This window comes from Triticum urartu, chromosome 3A, assembly GCF_056163025.1.
Source record: "Triticum urartu cultivar PI428250 chromosome 3A, HENAU_Tu73, whole genome shotgun sequence".
NCBI lineage: Eukaryota > Viridiplantae > Streptophyta > Magnoliopsida > Poales > Poaceae > Triticum > Triticum urartu.
The window spans coordinates 80,492,256-80,512,748 of NC_141875.1; the positions used below are offsets into that span (position 1 = coordinate 80,492,256).

The 20,493-nt window shown below is 44.1% G+C and overlaps 1 pseudogene; it reads right to left on the reverse strand.

The window, feature by feature from the left end:
* Window positions 1-1,907: 1,907 nt before the first annotated feature.
* LOC147978680 (E3 ubiquitin-protein ligase KEG-like) lies at window positions 1,908-16,117 on the reverse strand (annotated as a pseudogene).
* Between the last annotated feature and the right edge of the window lie 4,376 nt (window positions 16,118-20,493).

Below are 20,493 nucleotides of genomic sequence, written 5' to 3' on the forward strand. Positions count from 1 at the left end.
ATCACAATGTGCGTGAATGATTGCTATCTCAGCCTGGTATCCATGGTTGGAAAGACGGAAAGTGGTGCACAAGGAGACACCTCAGAATGTGTATCAGATCTCTATGGAGATACTAGCCCTTACGGCAAACTTCGTTATTGCCTCATATCCAAAGGCCTCTATGAAGGGGGAGGGGGGCTGGTCTTGCCCTCGTGTGGCTTTTGTAAAACTTAATGTTGATGCTTCTTTTGATCATGACCTATTTAGAGGCACAATGGGGCCAGTCCTTAGAGACGACAAAGATAAATTTATTGCTGGGAGGAATAGGAAGATAGACTACTACGAAGATGTCTTGATGGCTGAAGCCTTGGCTCTCAAATTCGGTCTATCGCTGACGCAGAGGACGAGATGTAACTGCCTTATTATTAACTCAGACAATCTAGAGGTGATTGACACCATGAAGGATGAAGGACGGTCGGCGGGTGCGGCGGCGGCAATCTTCGATGATTGTTTTCATTATGCTTGTGATTTCATTATTCACGAGCTTGCTAGCTTAGCTAGATTTTCTCTGGCATCAGATTGGTTTGAGGAACCTTTAAATGAAATTGTAATGATCCTTATAAACAATGTCTTGGTTATTTCTAATGAATAAAGTTTCTGGTTTTATTTAAAAAAAGATAGCAGCATTACGAAATATAACGTGTTTGAAGGTTGGTCACTTTCTAAGAACATGCGGCTTGGCGGATCATCCAAACTAGAAAGGTTGGCCGCGCTTTGCTGGGCCGTTTGTGTCGTTGGGTTTCTTTAAAAAAATACTCACTCTGTTAAATTCTTTTTTGGAAAGTCAAACCTTTTCAATTTGATCAAATTTGTAGAGTGATGTATCCAAATTCATAATATCATGTCAATACCATTAGATTCATCATGAAATGAATTTTCATACATTTTTTGTTTAATATTGTGGATGTCGATATTTTTTGCTTTGAACTTGGTCAAAGTTAAAGAAATTGGACTTTCTAAAAAGCTAATACCTCTTATATTTTGAAACTGGTGGAATAATTAGTTTACAGGTGGGACTGATTATGGAGTAACATATATTATGTGGGCAAATTTCCGCGTCCGGAACTGCATATACTATATTGGTGCTACAGTATCACATGATGGCGTTTCTTTTTCTATGTGGCGAGAGGATGCGCGGATTGATATGTTTTTATAGGGAGATTGCTGCTGATTGATTTGAAAAATTGTTGTCTCAATCAAAGTCATAAATCAAATCCAAAATGAAATAACTCAATGAACGAACGAGTTTTAAAATTAGGGAACCTATGAAATTAAAAGAATTTGAATGAGAGCTCCTTGAGAAATTATTGACCCGATCAAAATGGGTGGCTCAATTCTAAATTAAATACCTCAATTAATTGTGAGGCCTTAAAATTAGGAAGCACGCGAAGTGTATAGTATCAAAGAAATGAATGTAAGAGCATCGAGAAATTGTTGACCCGGTCAAAATCAGGTGACCCAATTCCAACTGAGGACCTCAATTGAATGTGGGATCTTTAAAACTAGGGAGCATAGTGTTATAGAGGATAGAGGATATTGAGATTATCTGGAAGAAAGGCCACACAGATGATCACAGAAAAGAGAAAGTCCACACATACACCACCGACTATCGGTCTGGTGTGTGATCATGTCCAAATCTAGCTGAATCATCGCCCTCGGAATGCCACTCATCACATGGCCGACAACAATCTACAGCAATTCGCCATGAGTCTGCATGGCCTAATTCAGGGTTGCGGGCGGAGCAGCCAACCTACCTACAGTTAAACAGGGCATAGGCGTTCCATCGTTCGAGCATTGTCTATGTACACAGTACCAAGCAACAAATATTCAGAGTTTAGGACATCCAACTGTTAGCCAAATTGATCTCTTCAATGGTACAAATATATGGGGCGATATTCAGGTCCTTCTAAAACTTTCTTCATGTCAGCGTCAGATTCTGTCAACAACCTCAGAGCCTCCCTGCACATTCCAAATTATAGAGTCAGTGCGGCATCTGATCTGAATCCCTTTCGAGAAGTAATTCATGGCTGGTTCAGTGCATATGGGCCACACAGGCAAATGAAAATAAAACCATGAAATGCATTAGCCACATCATTGATATGGCAAACATGCCGAGGTATGATCATATTCACACATGTACTGTACAAAGACAAAATATCGTACTCATTCTTTTCGTAATACAAGTCCATTTATTTTATCTTTCTTGTACAGTTTTGACACACTGCATGAATATTTCACACCAGAATGCTAGTTCAATCATGGAATTGATGTCAATCAATGTTAGATTTATATATCACAGCAAACTGGCCCTTAAATAAAGCATGGAGCTGAAGTAGATCAAGTAGGCTACCTTAATGCCTTCTTGATTCCAACATGTCTTGGATCCAGTTTGACAGCATCAATAAATGAATCACATGCCTTTTCAAACTCCTGAAGTTAGAGTTGAGTCGGTCATCAAAAAGGTCTAGCCGCGAGATTTAAGTAAGTGCCAAATTGTGATTATGCATCACCTGTAGTAGCAAATATGAGTAGCCTTCCAGCCAGCATGCATGTGGGCATTCAGGTTGTATTTGCCTGCAGATCTGGGCATCATTTAAAGCACCATCTCTATGCAATATAAGCCGGCAAAACCCCTATTGCCAATGATGACTGGATCAATATTGTCATGATCAAGTGTTATCGCCTACAACCAACAAACCAAACAAACAATTACATATGTTCTGACAAATCTGCATGTAGTCCTCAGATTTATCATAAATACTAAATCGCATATGGAGATGTCTCGGTGGCAAAATAGCTCAAATCAACACTGGTACCACAAGCAAGGAAAATGGTGGCTAGCCTAGTTCTAGTTGAAAGATAAAAAAGTTCTATGTTCCCAATTGCACATCTTCTTATCCATGCAAGGGATGTATACATACACACATCACATATCTTACATGGCCACACCGTGGGTAATGAGTCTATGCACACATGTACACTCAAGAAGGTAAAGCTATTACCTTTAACAACCTACTCAAACATATCTAAGATTTGGAGATACACCCCCAAAATATAGAAAAATGGCAATTGTAGCATACTAAAGCTATTAAGATTATGTACAACATGAGCATAAAGAAGCAAATGGAACAACCAAGATATGGTTCAATCATCAGATAGGTATCACTGATCACATTTTCCCATAATTATCACCATTCCACAAAGAAGTTACAATGCTTGGCACTTCCCCCAATAACCCAACCTAAAACCACTGTCATGAAAACCATAATCATGATCCACTATGGTCTCGAAGTACCATCTTAATTCAAGGAAATATACTCAAACACCATGTAGACATGGTGATAGTCATATTAGCAGACATGAGACCAGGGTAGACTTGTGCCACGAACTCGAACATTCATTATTCCACCATGGTGCTATCAGGGTTAGTGTGATATTGACGCTATTCTCGATGATGTTAATATGGAGCCAATTACTCCAGTGATGACATGCTCAAAAGCAACTCAATTGTGCATGCCCACCTCCACCTTACTCTCCCCTCTTGGGGTTCTGACACACATCCACCCTTGTACTGACCCACCTTGTAATCATGTAAATTGACACTTTGACAAAGTGATATAATATATGTGTCAGTAGGATCGTTTCCTACTGTCTTTAACCCCTCAAAAAAAACTCAGTGAATATGGTAAAGGGCGTAAGTGTCTATACACTTCCAACCATGGTCTTAGGTGTGTCCATGAGCCTTGTGGTACATATCTCATATTTTTTTCCTGGGCTATGTGGTACAATTAACCGTCCACACTTGCACTCCTCTCATATTGAGAAATGCAACATTAGGAAAATCCGAACAATGAGAAATAAAGCACATCTATAGTTTGGACAATTATCCAGAAAAACATCGGATAGTGATATAAGCCATTTCAATGGATGCAAATGAGGAAACAATAGCAGGGAAAGAGAAATGAATTTCAGGAGCTCGAATAGTGCAATAGCATATCATATTATAGATTTCTAATGCCGCATTGTAATCCTCTTTAAACATAGCTTTGGATCCTTCTTTCTTCAATTCAGCTAATGTCATTTTAGACAAAGGGAGATCCTGAAGATTTGAAAAAATGACTCAAGATTGCAGGTATTTATGTGCAAAGAAATTGAAAAACAATAGCAATATTTTCATAGTTAAACATATTATAATTTCATTCAGTTGGTACAATTTCATGTTCTAGAAAACAAGTAGAAATTAGGTACCACATTGATTACAAACCCCCAAGCTCAACTTCACTGATTACATCTGCTATACTCTGATACAACAAGAGATCCAAGATTTGGCAAAGCCAGCAACAAATTCTTTTAGAAAAACTCAAAAGAGTGCAAAAGATTGCTGCTCTCACAGTTCTCACACCCTTTAGGACCTTAAGATTCTTGCCATAAATAAGGGTCTTAATTCTTAAATATAGCCTAGCCCTTATTCCTCTTGAGCACCTATAATTGCGTCTATCTTGCATTGGATTGCTTGGGTTCCTACAAGGATTAGATACTATAGGGTCGCACCTCGTGTCTCTACCCAGTGGCGGAGGAACAAAAAAAATCTTAGGTAGGGCAGGGTTAAACTAGAGTACTGGGAAATTTGGATCCATGCCACTTCCGCTAGTTGTCATGCTAAGGGAGCGCTGTTCAACTCCCCAAATTAAAGAATTCACAAAAGATCTAGATTTTTTTAATACATGTACAAATTCTACCAGTTTTATTAGGTACATAAATTGGATCATGCCTTACCTAATAGGCTAATCAATCACGCAGCTCTCCACCTCAGTAAATAAGAGAAATTTTATAGTTCAAAGGTGTCAAAAGAGAGTTCACAAGAAATGCAAGGGCAATAGTTTTTACAGTATGACAGACGAATATTAAGTTTCTTGGCATAAGTTCATTCAAAATTTCACTAAGCAGTATAGCACATAAGTAAATAAATTATAATATGCCAATGGTGTTATTGCTCATGCCTCCAACTTTGGTTGTGCCTTTGCATAACTAATTATTCCATCAACACTCCAATCATGTACAGCAGGAATACGAGAAGTCACTCCAAATAGGATTTCGACATCTTTGCATGTACCAAAATATGCCGCCAATTGTATAGGCCATTCACTTTGCTTGTCGGTGGGAAACGACACCTATGGGGTCAATGGGATCCCTTCTACGGTTGGCGGGTGCGGGGCTATGCAAAGAGTGAGTCTGGCGGAAAGCACACAAATCGTTTACCCAGGTTCGGGCCACAGAGACGCGTAAAACCCTAGTCCTGCTTTGATGTATATTTGTGTGTTCTTGTGTTCTTGAACTAGCTACAGTGGCTCTCTAGTCAAAAAGATCTGAAACCCCCTCTAGTATGCCTCAGGCCTCCTTTTATAGACAAAAAGGGTCGCCACAGTGGCACACAGGAGGTGGAAAGGTGTACATGGGCTTAGTCTATCCCCTGGCATTGTCGGACAAACGCATTTAATGCGCTGCTGACGTGCCCCTCTTGCTTTATTGGGGACAGCAAAGAAGCTCGTCTCAGCTGTCGTTGCCTCGCCTGGCTCCGACGCGTGCCCAAGCTGACGAGGCGTTGTAGCGCCACGTTGGCTGGCTGCTGGGATGGCACGGTGGTGGAGCCTTCACGAAGATCTGCATGCCACCACGCAGGTGCTTGCTGAGTTGGTGTAGAGGCCGCACACTGCCATGCAGATGCTTGCCCAGCTGGTTGAGCTGGCAGCTGTATGGGAGCGGCAGTGGAGTCTTGGCAGACACGGGCCTGGCTGCGGCCCCGCAGGCGTCCTCGGCAAGGGTCTTGACGAGGACCCGGCATGGGTCTCGCTGCGGCACCGCGGTCGTCCCGCGCAAGGATCTTGCCGAGGGTCTCGTGGATTTCCTTGGCAAGGATCTCGCCAAGGAACGTCGTCTTCTGGTTCCCATCTGATCTTGTGTATCTATGATCTCTACAAAGATCTGCATGCCACCACGGAGGTGCCTCCCGAGCCTTGGTTCCAATATGGTTGATGGTGTTGGAACCCCTTCGGCTCAAGGGTGGCGCGCTCTGCTGGCGTCAGGCAAGTTGCCCCGGCAAGGATCTTGCCGAGACTGCGGAAGCCACCCCAGCAAGGGTCTTGCCGGGGGAGTCCACCTCGCCCTCTTGCTCTCTTTGCGCCTCTGGTCTTGGTGTTCCTTTGGTCGTCTTGTGCTCCGGCTTCCCTCCTCTGCCTTGCTTAGTGTGTCCGTGGGTGCGGCCCTGACTGCCCGTGCACAAGTAAAGAGGTGCAAAAGGAGAGCCCCTACTTTTGTACACCGACAATGTTGTTTGGAAAAAAGACAAAACTGAATATCACCAACGTATTTCCAAGAGAAAGAAATTAACCAAAGTCCAGCCACATGCAAGACATATAGACAAGAGACCAATAGTATGTACTCCATTCATGCCAAAAAGTAGGTCATAAGATTGGTTCTTCTGTGTCTATTCTACTCCCTCCGATCTAAATAAGTGTCGTAGCTTTGAACTGAGGTTAGTTCAACCTTAGTTCAAAGCCGCGACACTTTTTTTTAGATCCGAGGGAGTAGTAGATATGCTTTCAGGCAGTACTCATGTCTCCAAATAATCCAGCAAGTCCTTTTTGTCATAAACTATTGGCTGTGCATCCTATGATGCAGAGGTCAGGACACGAACTTATCAACAACAAAGCCTTTAGTCCCAAACAAGTTGGGGTAGGCAGGACACGAACTTATCCATTATCTGAAAAACAGGCAGCAAGTTCCTAAATTACTTTATGTTACTAGAAAGTTTACCGGCATTTTTTTGGTAATGCAATTTTACTAAATTAGGAGGAAAGAAAATACTTCTAAAATTGGCCAGAGTAAATCAACGAAAATTATTTCTTTGAAAAGTGTTGCAATGTTAGAAAAAATTGATATGTCAACTTTGAAGACAAGCCTTGATCTTTAAGAAAATGGAAAAAACTGTACATGAAAAAACATATCAGTAGGCATGAAATTGTATATTACAATTTACATATCGTCAATACAACTTCACTGGGTATAGTGCGCCTGTCCTGAGTTAACTATTAGTTGGATATGATTGGCTTCGTGACTCGTATTACCATAATTCAAAGATGGACGATGCATAATTATTTAATGCCCTATTCATGAATTCATCTGATTAACCAGTTAACTTGTCGATTAATCCCTACTCATAGGGTCATCGAGTAGCCGATAAACTGATAAATTGTCCGATTAATTGATTAAATGGCTGATTAACTTGCCGATTAGCCTATTAATCCCCTATTCGCCAGCCAACCGAGCAGTTAGCAGTTAACGATCTCCTCAACAATGATTTAATGTTACACCAAATGTGTAAAATACCAATCATGGGGTGAAAAACACGTACGCAGGTGGAATGCAAAACTTACTTCATCTTGATCATTGGGATCTGCCCCAGCATCCAGTGGGCACTTAAGAGCGCCAGTTAGACCAAGTCTTGCAGCACTTTGCAAGGGGGTCACATTACGGGGACTCTTCACATCCGCACCAGCCTAGTATGTAACAGAATCATGGATGCTTCCTCTAAGTAACATAGTCACAATTTATCTGTCCACATTTTTGCTAGACTGGGATACACTTTTCAGCTTGATGCTCAATATATTAAGATGGAGCCATACTTTTACCATTAGTTTCACACATTTCACTGAGCAACTTTCAATAGCAATGTTGAGAGGTGTCAAGAAACCTCTTAGTATCTTGTTACACTAAAAAGAGATGTAATAACTAGATTAATGACAATTATCAGGTGCATAAATAACAAGTAATACGCGTAGTCTTAAAATGATGGAACCATGTCACTGTGACAATGAACCTTAGCGAAAGAAGGAAAGGGGGCAGTTGGTGCAGCATTGGAAAAAAGAGAGGACGAAAATGACATCATCAACACGACTGTTAAACGTGATATGGCACGTACGTCAAGAGGAGATCTTTGCTAACCGAAGGAGGAGGAGTTAGGCTAAGATACTCATGTAATCTTTATGTTTTTATCTCTTGTATTCTTCTCCTCCAAGATGTATTCCACAAACAACCTGTACGCATATCTGGGCTTGCACCCCAACTATATAACACGAAGCACGTCGGCCAGGAAGGCTAAGACGTTTACCGCATTCGCACATGGTATACAGAGCAATCTTCTTCCACTAAACCCTAGCCGATCCATCTCCACCAAAGTGTGCAGCATGTCTTCCTCCACCTCCTCCTCCTTCTAGCCAACCCTCAGCGGAGGAGTCACGGAGAAACTCTCCTGCACCAACTACATCCTGTGGCGGACATAGATCACACTGCAGCTACGAGGCGCCGACGTCTTCCACTACGTCGACGGTACGTCGACCGAGCCAGCCAAAGCCCACGTCACCAAAGATGCCACTGGGAAGGAAACCAAGGGACCGAATCCTCTCCATCCACTCTGGGTGAAGGGGGGTCAGCAGGTCCTTGGATATCTACTCCAACACCTATCCAAGGAGGCGCTCGTCATGGTGACCGCGATCACCACGGCGCGTGAACTCTGGGTGGCGCTCGCGAGCATGTTCTCGTCACAGTCACAACATCCGCACGACGCTGATAAACGCGCAGAAGGGCAACCAGTCAGTGTCCTCCTTCTTCGCCGCCATGCGGGGGCTATCTGATGAGCTCATCGCGGCGGGAAAGTCGGTCCAGGACGACATGCTCATATCCTACATCATCCATGGGTTGGACCAAGTTATCTGCCTCTTGTCTCTGCCTTGGACGCTCGCGTCACTCCGGTAACCCTTGACGAGCTCTTTGCCATGCTTAGCAATTTTCATCAGCGCATGGCGTAGTACAATGGCTCCAGTGGCGGCTTCAAGTCCTCGGCAAACTCCGTCTCCAGAGGCTGCGGTGGCATCTCTTGCTCTCGCTCCTCCTCTCGCGGCAAAGGAAGGTCTGGCGGCGGCGACTACTCCAACAACACTCGTGGCGGCGAACGCTCCGGCAGCTCAAAAGGGCGCCGTGGTGGCAGCTCCAACAGATCGCGCCTGAACTTGCCTCGCTGCCAAATTTTTGGCAAGCCCGGCCACACGGTGAAGGACTGTTGGTACCGCTACAAATATGATGATGGTGACTCCTCGCAAGACAAAGAAAAAGTTGACGCCGCTGCCGATGGTTCCTATGGGATCGACGCGAACTGGTATGTTGATAGCGGAGCCACCAACCACATCACCAATGAGCTCGAGAAGGTCACCATGAAGGAGAAGTATCGAGGAAAATATCAAATCCATACGGCCAGTGGTGAAGGTATGGGCATACGTCACATTGGTCATTCAATTTTTAATACCCCTAAACGCAAAATACATCTCAAAAGAATTTTGCATGTTCCTAGTGCCCACAAAAATCTTCTATCTGTTCATAGAATTGCTATTGACAATCATGTTTTTCTTGAGTTTCATCCTTATTTCTTTTTTATCAAGGATTAGGCAACGAAGAAAGTTCTCTATCGAGGTAGATGCGTTCGAGGGCTCTACCCGTTGATTCCGGAGTTTAGAAGATTCAATAAACAAGCTTGTGGTGCTATCAAGCCTTCGTCCACACGATGGCACAATCGTTTAGGACATGCCTCTTTTTCTTTGGTTGAAAAATTACTTAGGAAAAATAAGCTCCTGTTTGTTGGTGAGCGCAATATTGAGACTACTTGTGATTCATGTCAGTGTGCTAAGAGTCATCAATTACCAGATCCCATATCCACTAGTGTCTCCACTAAGCCATTGCAATTGATATTTTTCTGATGTTTATGGCCTTGCTCCCTCTTCTGTTGGCAGACACACATACTATGTGAGTTTTATCGATGACTATAGCAAGTTCTCATGGATTTATCTTCTTAAGAAGAGGTCCAATGTGTTTCAAGTCTTTAAAAACTTTCAAGAACTTGTTGAAAGAAAGTTTGACAGTAAGATTATCGTTGTCCAATCCAATTGGGGAGGGGAATACGAGAAACTCAATTCCTTCTTCCAAAGCATAGGCATATATCACCATGTATCATGCCCACACGCTCACCAAGAAAACAGGTCAGCCAAATGCAAGCATAGGCACATTGTTGAGGTTGGTTTGGCACTCCTAGCAGGGGCTTCTATGCCTCTCAAGTTTTGAGATGAGGCGTTTCTTACGGTTGTCCACATCATCAACATGTTACCTAGTCGTGTCATCAACAATGAAACACCTATGGAACGTCTTCTCCATGCCAAACCCGACTACACATCCCTCCGTGTGTTTGGCTGTGCTTGCTGGCCAAATCTCTGCCCTTACAACAATCGCAAACTCATGCTTAGATCAAAACAATGTGCTTTTCTTGGCTATAGTGCCCAACACAAAGGTGTCAAGTGCCTTGACATCTCCACCGGCCGGGTATATATCTCATGAGATGTTGTTTTTGATGAGACAAAGTTTCCTTTTTCTGATCTTCATCCTAACGCCGGTGCACTACTTCGCAAGGAAATCTTGCTCCTACCATCCCATCTCTCTGGCTATGATCAAGGGGGTGTTACAAATTATGATGATCATATGTTGACTAACCCTAGTGATAATCTCCACGAGTCTTGTGATGATGCAAAAAACAACGGTGTCAAAAATGAAGAAAATGGGGCAGCGGGCCCTTATTTCATGTGTCCTGGCTTGGGGGACATATCCTCCTCAGGATCGGGTCAGGTGCTGCAGCGGTGCAGCAGATCTCCTTTGGGATCTGCGCCTGACAGCGAACCTGCCACGCTAGCCATGCCAGGAGCAGGTGGGCGCATGGACGAGTCCGCACCAGCCACGCGGCAGGGCCCAGCGGGCCGCAGCAACTCTCCTCGCGCGAACGAATCCACACCCGACAGGCGGCAGGCCGGTACTAGCTCGAGCCGCGTCCAGCAAGGCGCCCGACTGTGCGTGTACACGCGGAGTGCCATGGCCCGTCAGGCAGACGCGGGGGCCGATTCTGTCAACCTGGGGTCTAGGCAATCTTTGGGCCATGATGACGCGCTCAGGACCAGATCTTCTGTGGCAACCTCGTCGCTCGCACCGCAGAACTCATCGCTCGCACCACGGTTCACAGCCACAGAAGATCGGAACCCGACACCACCTGATGACGCAGTGGGTTCTGGAGCCCTGCATAGATCCTCCTTGGGATCAGGAGAGGATCAACCAGATCCAGATTTGGGATTCTCTGCACCGGAGCTCTCTGCAGAAGTTCATGTTGCCACTCCATGTCGAACACGACCACAGCAAGGGGTAATTAAACCTATTGATTACAAGCATGTTACAAAATATGGGTTGGTGTGTTCTATAGGTGAACCAGGAGAACCCAATACCCTTGAAGAACCTGTGGGTGATGCACGTTGGAGAAAAGCAATGCAGGATGAAATAATGGCACTCAAGAAAAACAGAACATGGCACTTGGTTCCTCCACAACTAGGTAAAAATCTTATTGTCTGTAAGTGGGTCTTTAGGATAAAACGGAAAGCTGATGGAACCATTGATCATTAGAAAGCTAGACTTGTTGCAAAGGGCTTCAAACAATGGTATGGTATTGACTATGAGGACACATTTAGTCCAGTTGTAAAAGCTGCTACTATTCGTCTTGTCTTATCCATTGCTGTGTCCAAGGGATGGAGTCTACGTTAGCTAGATGTACAGAACGCGTTCCTCCATGGTGTTCTGGAAGAAGAGGTTTACATGAAGCAACCACCTGGGTTTGTAAATGCACGTGCACCACTTCATGTGTGCAAGCTTGACAAGGCATTGTATGGACTGAAGCAGGCCCCAAGAGCATGGTATTCTCGCCTCATTAAAAAAATGCAAGCACTTGGTTTTGTTCCTTCCAAGTTTGACACTTCATTTTTTATTTACAACAAGTGAAGTGTATCCATTTTTGTTCTCATATATGTTGATGATATAATTGTGATAAGCTCATCTGATGAAGCAATAACAACACTGCTGAAGGATTTGACTGCATAATTTTCTCTCAAGGATCTAGGAAATCTACATTATTTTCTTGGTATTGAGGTCAAGCAACACAAGGATGGTCTTCACCTCTCTCAAGAAAAATATGCAACAGACTTAGTGAAAAAGGCTGGTTTGCAAAGTTGTAAGTCTGCACCTACTCCTTTATCTAGCACAGAAAAATTGTCTCTTACTGAAGGGGAGCTTCTGAGTTCAGAAAATAGTACAAAATATAGAAGCCTGGTAGGTGCGCTTCAATACTTGACACTGACCAGACCAGATATCTCCTTTGTTGTCAACAAAGTGTGTTAGTTTCTCCATGCACCTACCACTGTTCATATGACTGTTGCAAAACGTATAGTAAGATACGTGAAAAATACATTGAGCATTGGCCTAAACTTCAGGAAGTCATCATCTACACTTATCAGTGCCTTCTCTGACTCAGACTGGGATGGGTGTCTAGATGATAGACGCTCAACTGGTGGCTTTGCAGTTTTCTTTGGACCTAATTTAATATCTTGGAGTGCAAGGAAGCAAGCCATGGTTTCAAGATCTAGTACAGAGACAGAGTACAAAGCGTTGGCAAATGCAACAACAGAGATCATATGGGTGTAGTCAATTTTGAAGGAACTAGGTATGAAAAAACACTAGAGCACCATGTTTATGGTGTGATAATCTAGGTGCTACCTATTTATTAGCAAATCTAGTTTTTCATGCTAGAACTAAACATATTGAGATAGACTTTCACTTTGTTCGAGAAAGAGTTGCAAATAAACTATTGGATATTCGGTTTATCCACTCTCAAGACCAAGTTGCAAATGGCTTTACCAAAGCTCTTCCCACAAGAAGTTTTGAAGATTTCAAGCATAATCTCAACTTGATGAAGTTGTGATTAAGGGAGGGTGTTAAACGTGATATGGCGCGTACGTCAAGAGGAGATCTTTGCTAAACGAAGGAGGAGGAGTTAGGCTAAGATACTCATGTAATCTTTATCTTCTTATGTCTTGTATTCTTCTCCTCCAACATGTATTCCTCAAACAACATGTACGCACATATGGGCTTGCACCCCAACTATACAACACGAAGCATGTCGGCCAGGAAGGCTAAGACGTTTATCGCATTCGCACAACGACAATATTTGGTAGTGGACCATTCAATGCATCACTGGTCAGTTCTTCACTACTGGCCTTTATATCCAGATGGCAACCGACACCTTCTTTGAAATGGAAAGATAACAATTAGGACCTATGCCCTATTTGAATATGCGGAGTTCCATATTTGGGGCCATCACATCTGGAAAACAGGCTCAAAAAAGAATACATGGTGACCTTGTCAGTTATGCTAAATTTAATCATCTCCAACATTTCATTCTTTACGTTAGCATGACCAACAACATAGCAACAACCCCAAGCAAGGGAGTTTCTGCAAGTAGATCATATCTCCAATAGAATAGGGCACTAATTGCTGGTAAAAAAACATCCTTGCCAATTTATCGGACTTATTCCCTCTAATTTCTGATATATTTGATAGCAGTAAGTGTGGCTGTTTGAATGGGATATTCTGGAGCTGATATGTGTAAAATATCAGATTCGTAAAAAAGATACATAAAATTGTGCTCTATTCTAGGTGCAAATGAAGTGATTTCCTGTGCTAATTTTTTTAATGATTCTAGTTTTCTAGGTTCGATTGCAAAAACAAATCCCATAACACTGAAACAATCCCTAGGAACTGACTGAACTATCTGACTAAGCTACTACTTGTCGGGGCAAGCAGTCAAGCTAGTGAAATTGCGTCAGATATCAGTAGTTTAACACATGCAAACATCGATCGTGAAATTTTGACATACTACAAGATAATAAAGGTGGAGACAGAAAATTTCAATCGAAATCACAATATAGTGGAGGTCTATCTACTGAAGGTGCTAAATGATTTTTTTTCGAGTTTAGATGGTGAAACTATGTGGACACAAGTAGCAAATAATTCACAGAACAAACCAACAATTCTCTGCTTACTGTAGAATAGCATGTACAGTGAAACTAGCTTTCCAGCATCTCTTAACACTATGAAGGGGCATGACTGTGCAAACAAATAATGAGTAAAAGGCAAATGTCAATCCAATTCCCAAGTGTGTAATTCTTTAGATTTCAGTGAGAAAACAAAATACTCCCTCCGTCCGGAAATACTTGTCATCAAAATGGATAAAAGGAGATGTATCTAGAAATATTTTAGTTCTAGATACATCCCTTTTTATCCATTTTCATGACAAGTATTTTCGGATGGAGGAACTACTAACTAGTTTACTGTCAACATTCAACTAACCAAAAATGGAGAAAGCAGACGGGTAAAAAATATAAAATACAACAGTTAGAAAACTGTAAAGAAACGCGCAATGAAACTTAGATCTGCATGGTGATCCAACAAAATCTTCATGGCCTATTCCTGCTTATGTTCAGCAGCGACATGCAACGGTGTTCCATCAATCGTAGAAAACGGATCGACATAAGCACCTCTAGAGAGCAATCTTCTACTACTTCACAGTGCCCTGAATCAGAAGTTCGAAATACAAATTGAGTTATGGCATTCTTCTATATGCTTCACTTCATTTCTTTCAACTTGTATCAATTGGGTTATGAATCACATTGTGACATTGTTCTTTGCCAAAGAAAATATATGATTCATATTTTATACTTCATTAGCACAACTACGGAAATCTATCTCTCATAATTGCAATCCATTTTTCCCTCTCCTCATCAACCAAACGGAGAACCCCTAGTGTATCACAAATTTCACAACACTCATCACTCGAAGACATGTTCATGAAAGTAATGGAAACAGTTCAATGCACATCAAGAGTCACCAACTGAGAGAGAGGGGGAGGGGGAGATTACCTCATTCCACGGCCTCGTGGAGAGGAGTAATCCCTGTTCTGTTGTTCTGTCGGCATTGTCTGGATTGGCACCATGATCAAGAAGATACCTAACAATATCCACTTGCCCACCTTTAACAATAATTGCCCAAACCACAGGTGTTCTTCCTGCCAAGAACACGAAAAAGGGAGGCTTGTGCATTTACACCAGAAGTTTGGAACAACCGAACAAATAAAGAAGTTTTCTGGGCGTACATTCAGACATTTCTATGTAACGATGGCACGTCTTCACCAGACATTTTGATTTGATTACGTAAAATCGCAGAGAGATCGAGAAGAGACAAACCTGCTTCGTCAACGGCATCCACATTCACCCCGACATCCTCGACTAGGTACTCGCACACCTCCAAATTTTGGCCCGAGGCGGCCGGGTGTAGTGCCCCAGCGCCGTGATCGTTGACGGCTTCCACCGCCTCCGCCCGAAGACTGGATTTTATACTCTCGGGTGTACTACACCCGAATTTCAAAAATTTGGAAAAAAACGTGATCAAACTAACTCGAAAAAATCTGTAACTTTGAGACATCAAACTTGATCAAATGTTCGAGCTATCTGCTAAATTTCAGCTAGAAATAACATCAGAGGAGCTCTCACCAAAAAAGACAAAATCAATATTCAAAGTTTGGTGCACTGTTTGAGAAGTGATTTTGTTTTTTGCGTGAGAGCTCCTCAGATGTTTTCTTTGGCTAAAATTTTGCAGGAAGCTCAAACATTTGAACAAGTTTGATGTCTCATAGTTTCAGATTTTTTGAAGATTGTTTGATTGTGTTTTCATCAAGTTTTTGAAACTCGGGTGTAGTACACCCGAGAGTAGCCACACCTTTCTGCTCCGCAAGGCGGTGGCGACCACCATCGAGCTTCCTCACCATTGCTACATGTACGGACAGATCGAGCGCCCCCCAAATAAAATATCAGGGCCGGCGTAAGCAAGGGACAGAAGAAGGAGATCAAGGTGGGACCGTGGGAGAGCAGAAGAACCGTACGCTCGAGGTGAGTGAGGTCGCCCGTGGTCGCCGTGCGGAGGAGCTCCAGCTGTGGCGTCCCTCGAGCTGCATGGAGTGGAGGAGGTGAATCAAGCGAGTAAAGGTTCGGGTTTTGGGCGGCTGAGGGGGAGGAGGGCGCTTACCGTAGGCGAGTTCGTGGCGAGGGCGAACCATGGCGGCGGGGTCAGACTGGAGCAATGTGGACTGGAGCAATGTGGTAGGGTTTCGTCAGAGTGAAGAGGGGGAGCGGGAGTGGGAGGAGCAACTGTCAACTGCTCAACTCGTCAATTGGGGGTTGGAGTGTTCTTTTTGGACGACGAACATCTCTTTGGTGGTAATTAAACTAGGACATCAATAACCAGAAACCTTGGGCACGTTTGGTTGCCTGCATCTAGTCCACACAAACCAGTTGGATGCACATAAGGCTGATTTGCACGCACATAAATATTAAAGCAGTGCCTGATTTGTTAGAAACACTTCTCCAATAAATCATGTTGAGTCAAACATGAAAGGGAGACGGTGGTGTGGGGGATTCTATAAGAAGATAGCGAGAGACTGAAATCTGACGACACCAGATGACGCGATCAGTTTTTGGCACCAACAACAGCCGCCGACTCAGATCTGCAGTAGCAGTGACAGCTGCCACTTAAATCTCTAGGAGCAGGGCCTGGTTGCCCCCTTCGTCTTTGTCTCTGTTTCATCTGCCTCGTCTCCGGCATGTGCGGGTGGTCGACTCCACTGGCAATAAGCATCATACAATTACCCTCCATTGTTAGGTCATTAGATAGGGTGTAGAGTCGATTTCACCATTAATTACCGCCACTGGTAGAGCATTGTTGGGGCCAAGGGAGTCCCCCTACATGTGAAATCGAAATCTTGCAAGGATAAGGGCATCTCCAACATTGACCCTCAAAGCCAACATCGCATCCATCCACGGATCGATGGGGACCAGTCCGCGGACACTAATGCGAGAGGCGGCCATCCAACCATAGTCACATACATTTCAAAGAGGATTTCAACAAACAGGTCAAAATTCGTGCAAAATCCAATAATTTTCATATACACATTCATTACCTTTTTTTACCTTTTTCACTAAAAGAAATGATCGGACCTAAACCTAGCCTATGGCAACACCCGTCCTTCATGTTTTTGTTCTTCCCTTCTAGCGATCGCCTCTTCATGAGCGGTGGAGATGAGACCAGTGAAGTGAAGGTGTGGTCGCCAGTGAGAAAGAGTAGACACTAGTGCAGAAAAGCCTAGCTATGTCGTGTCAAAAACAGTCTTGATAGCGTAGGAGCCCCACGCCACCAATATGGTGCCGGTGTTAAAAAATAGTGGCAGCGCTGGAGCCTATGCCAGCAGTATTATACGTGTTGCTGGCGTGCGATGTTTGCAACGCCACCAGTACATTCATTCACCTAGCGGCACACAATGTAATTTACACGCCACGAATGTTTCATGCACAGACAAAAAAAGGTTTTTCAACACCATGTAACATTTGTCATTTCACATTAACACTGAGTACATACTATATAACATTACACAATAGAACAGTACCAGATAATAGAACATTAGGAGTTGATATTTAAGTGGTTGCTAGCAAGATCTCACAAAGATAACCAGTTAATAGAAACATTACAAGCTAAAACAGTACTAGTACATAGCGCTAATACATAATTAAGCAGTTCATTCATGTACTGCCCCGCCACACACATAGTTCTAAAAAAGGTCGATGACCACCATCATCATCAAGCCATGGCGCCGGGCGTTCCTGATGGTGACTAAGATGGCCTGTCCAACCTGGAGATTCTTTCCAGCAAGGAAGTTGTTTCATCCCGTGGCGCTGAACATAGTCCGACCGTCCGTGTCCAATGCATAAACATAGTTAATGATGGAGCCCTTTGCGGTAAGGCGTAGTCCAGCAATACTTGCTTCATCCGGCTCGATGCCATAGCTCTTACTTAGCCTCATAGGTAATTTCTGAGAAAAAAACAAATATGGTAAATGAGCGTGTCACATTACTACACACTTGCTAAGAACATATTCATACATACTAGCCTATGGACCGATGGGAATACAAGTTGCATATTCCTAACTCCTTCAAAAAAAAGTTACATATTCCTAACATGGTATTAGAGCAAAGGATTTTTTAGCATGCGCAACTCGTGCTTTTCCGATCCCGTTATTATGTCGGTCGCCGCTCCTATTTTCTCTGGCCGATCGCTGTCGCGTCGTGTTCTCTCCCTCGCCGACACTCACGCTCATTCGCTCCACGTGACCCAGCAGTTCGGCAGGCCCTGGTCCAGGCGATCCAACCGCTGACTTGGTCGCTGTTCCGCTCAACTTCCCGATCCAGCGGGAGGTTGCTCCTCCTCGTGACGTCCCGTTCCAACTGCAGTCCTGATCCAGCCGCCAGCCCGAAGTCCCGATTCAGCCGCCAGGTCGATCCCGATCCAACCAGCGGGCGGTTCCTGATCCCGCCGCCAGGTTCTGCCTGTGCTCCATCCAGCCAGCAGGCGGTTCCCGATCGAGCGAAAGTCCCGATCCCGTCGCCAGGTTCTCATCGATCTCCGTCACCGGCCGCCGGATTCGTTCGCCTGCTGCATCGGACGACTTGATCCACGACCTTCTATTTCGTTGCTAAGCTGCATACTTTCTCGTAAAAAAGCAAAAAAAATGTCTACTACACCGGGTTATATTGTAGTTCCTCGTCGTCCGCTGATCTTTGATGGCACTAACTACATCGAGTTTGTTGGCTTCATGCGCATTCATATGCATGGCATTCGTCTCTGGGGCATTCTTTCTGGCGAGGTCCGTTGTCCGACGTGTCCGGTTCCTCCTGTGGCCCCTACTCCGCCGACGCCACTGGTTCTTGTTGTGGATGCTAATCAGGTTGCAAAGGATGCAGCTAAGCTCACTAATGATGTTGCGGTTCGTTCTTATGATGAGCAGGTTTTGACTTATGAGGAGGCGCTTCACACTTATCATGAGGCTCTGTCTGCTTACACTCAGTGGCTTCCTGATGATGCTCATGTCGTCGTTGTTCTCATTGCCAATGTTCTGCCTCAGTTTGCCTCTAAGTTCTTGGGCCTACCTACCGTATTTGAGATGTGGACTCGTCTTCGTCAACGCTATCAGCCTTCTGAAAATGCCTTATACCTGTCTGTGGTCCGCCAGGAGCATGCTCTTCAGTAGGGTGACTCCACCGTTGATAATTTCTATGCATAGAGTTCTGCTATCTGGCGTCAGCTTGATTCTCTTTGCACTACTGGTTGTCGTACTTGTCAGTGTTGCCAGGCTGTGCGAGCTGATTTGGAGTTTCATCGTGTCTATGAGTTCTTGTCTCGGCTCCGTAAGGAGTTTGAGCCCCGACATGCTCAGTTGTATGCTCGTGGCCGTATTTCTCTCATGGAGGCACTTTCTGAGATTCGTGCTAAGGAGACTCGCTTACGTGGTGCCGGTTTACTTGAGGTTTCCTCTGTGCTCGCTACTCGAGCTCCTACTATGTCGCCTGCTGCACCGACTCCTTCCAGCTCTGGTGCTCCACCGCTATTGCCCACTCCTACTGGTGGTCAGGGTCGCTCTCGTCCTCGGTGCGGCTACTGCAAGTAGGATGATCATGTTGAGTCTCAGTGCTTTCAGAAGAAGCGTCACCTGCGCAAGGCGCGGGCATCATCTTCAGGGATGTCTTCTACTTCGACATCTTCAGCCATCGCCTTGACTGAACAGGATATTATGCGACTTAAGTGTCTACTTGCCGCTTCAGTTTCTTCTTCGACGGGTACTTTAGGTTCTGTGACTCATGCTTCCCGCATTGAGAAACCACCATTTACTCAGTCAGGTACATCCCCATGTGTTCTGGATTTTGGAGATTCTTTTCATATGTCTTCTCATTCTTCCAGTTTGTCCTCCCTTAGATCGCTTGATTTTCCTGTTCATGTACTCACTGCTGATGGTACTCCTCTTTCTGTTGTTAGTCGAGGAAATCTTACCACTTCTTATTCTATTCCTGATGTGGCTCATGTTCCTCGACTTACCATGAATTTGTTTTCTGCTGGTCAACTTACTGATTCTGGTTGTCGCGTCATTCTTGACGTTGACTCGTGTTCTGTTCAAGCACGCACACTTTGGTTGGGGCTAGCCCTCGCCGTCATGACTCTCAGGGTCTTTGGGAGTTGGACTGGCTTCATGTTCCTTTCGCTGCCACCACTATATCCAGTTCATCCGCTTCTAGCGTTCACCTACCGGCTCCTTCCAGCAGTGGCATCATCGACTTGGTCATCTTTGTGGTTCTCGTTTGTCATCTTTAGTCCGTCAAGGTCTTCTGGGGTCTGTCTCAGGAGATGTCTCTTTAGAGTGTCAGGGTTGTAAGCTTGGCAAACAGATTCAGTTACCTTATCCCACTAGTGAGTCAGTGTCTCAGCGTCCTTTTGATTTAGTCCATTCAGATGTATGGGGTCCGGTTCTCTTTGCTTCGAAAGGGGGCCATCGATACTATATTGTTTTCATAGATGATTTCTCTCGTTACACTTGGCTTTATTTTATGACTT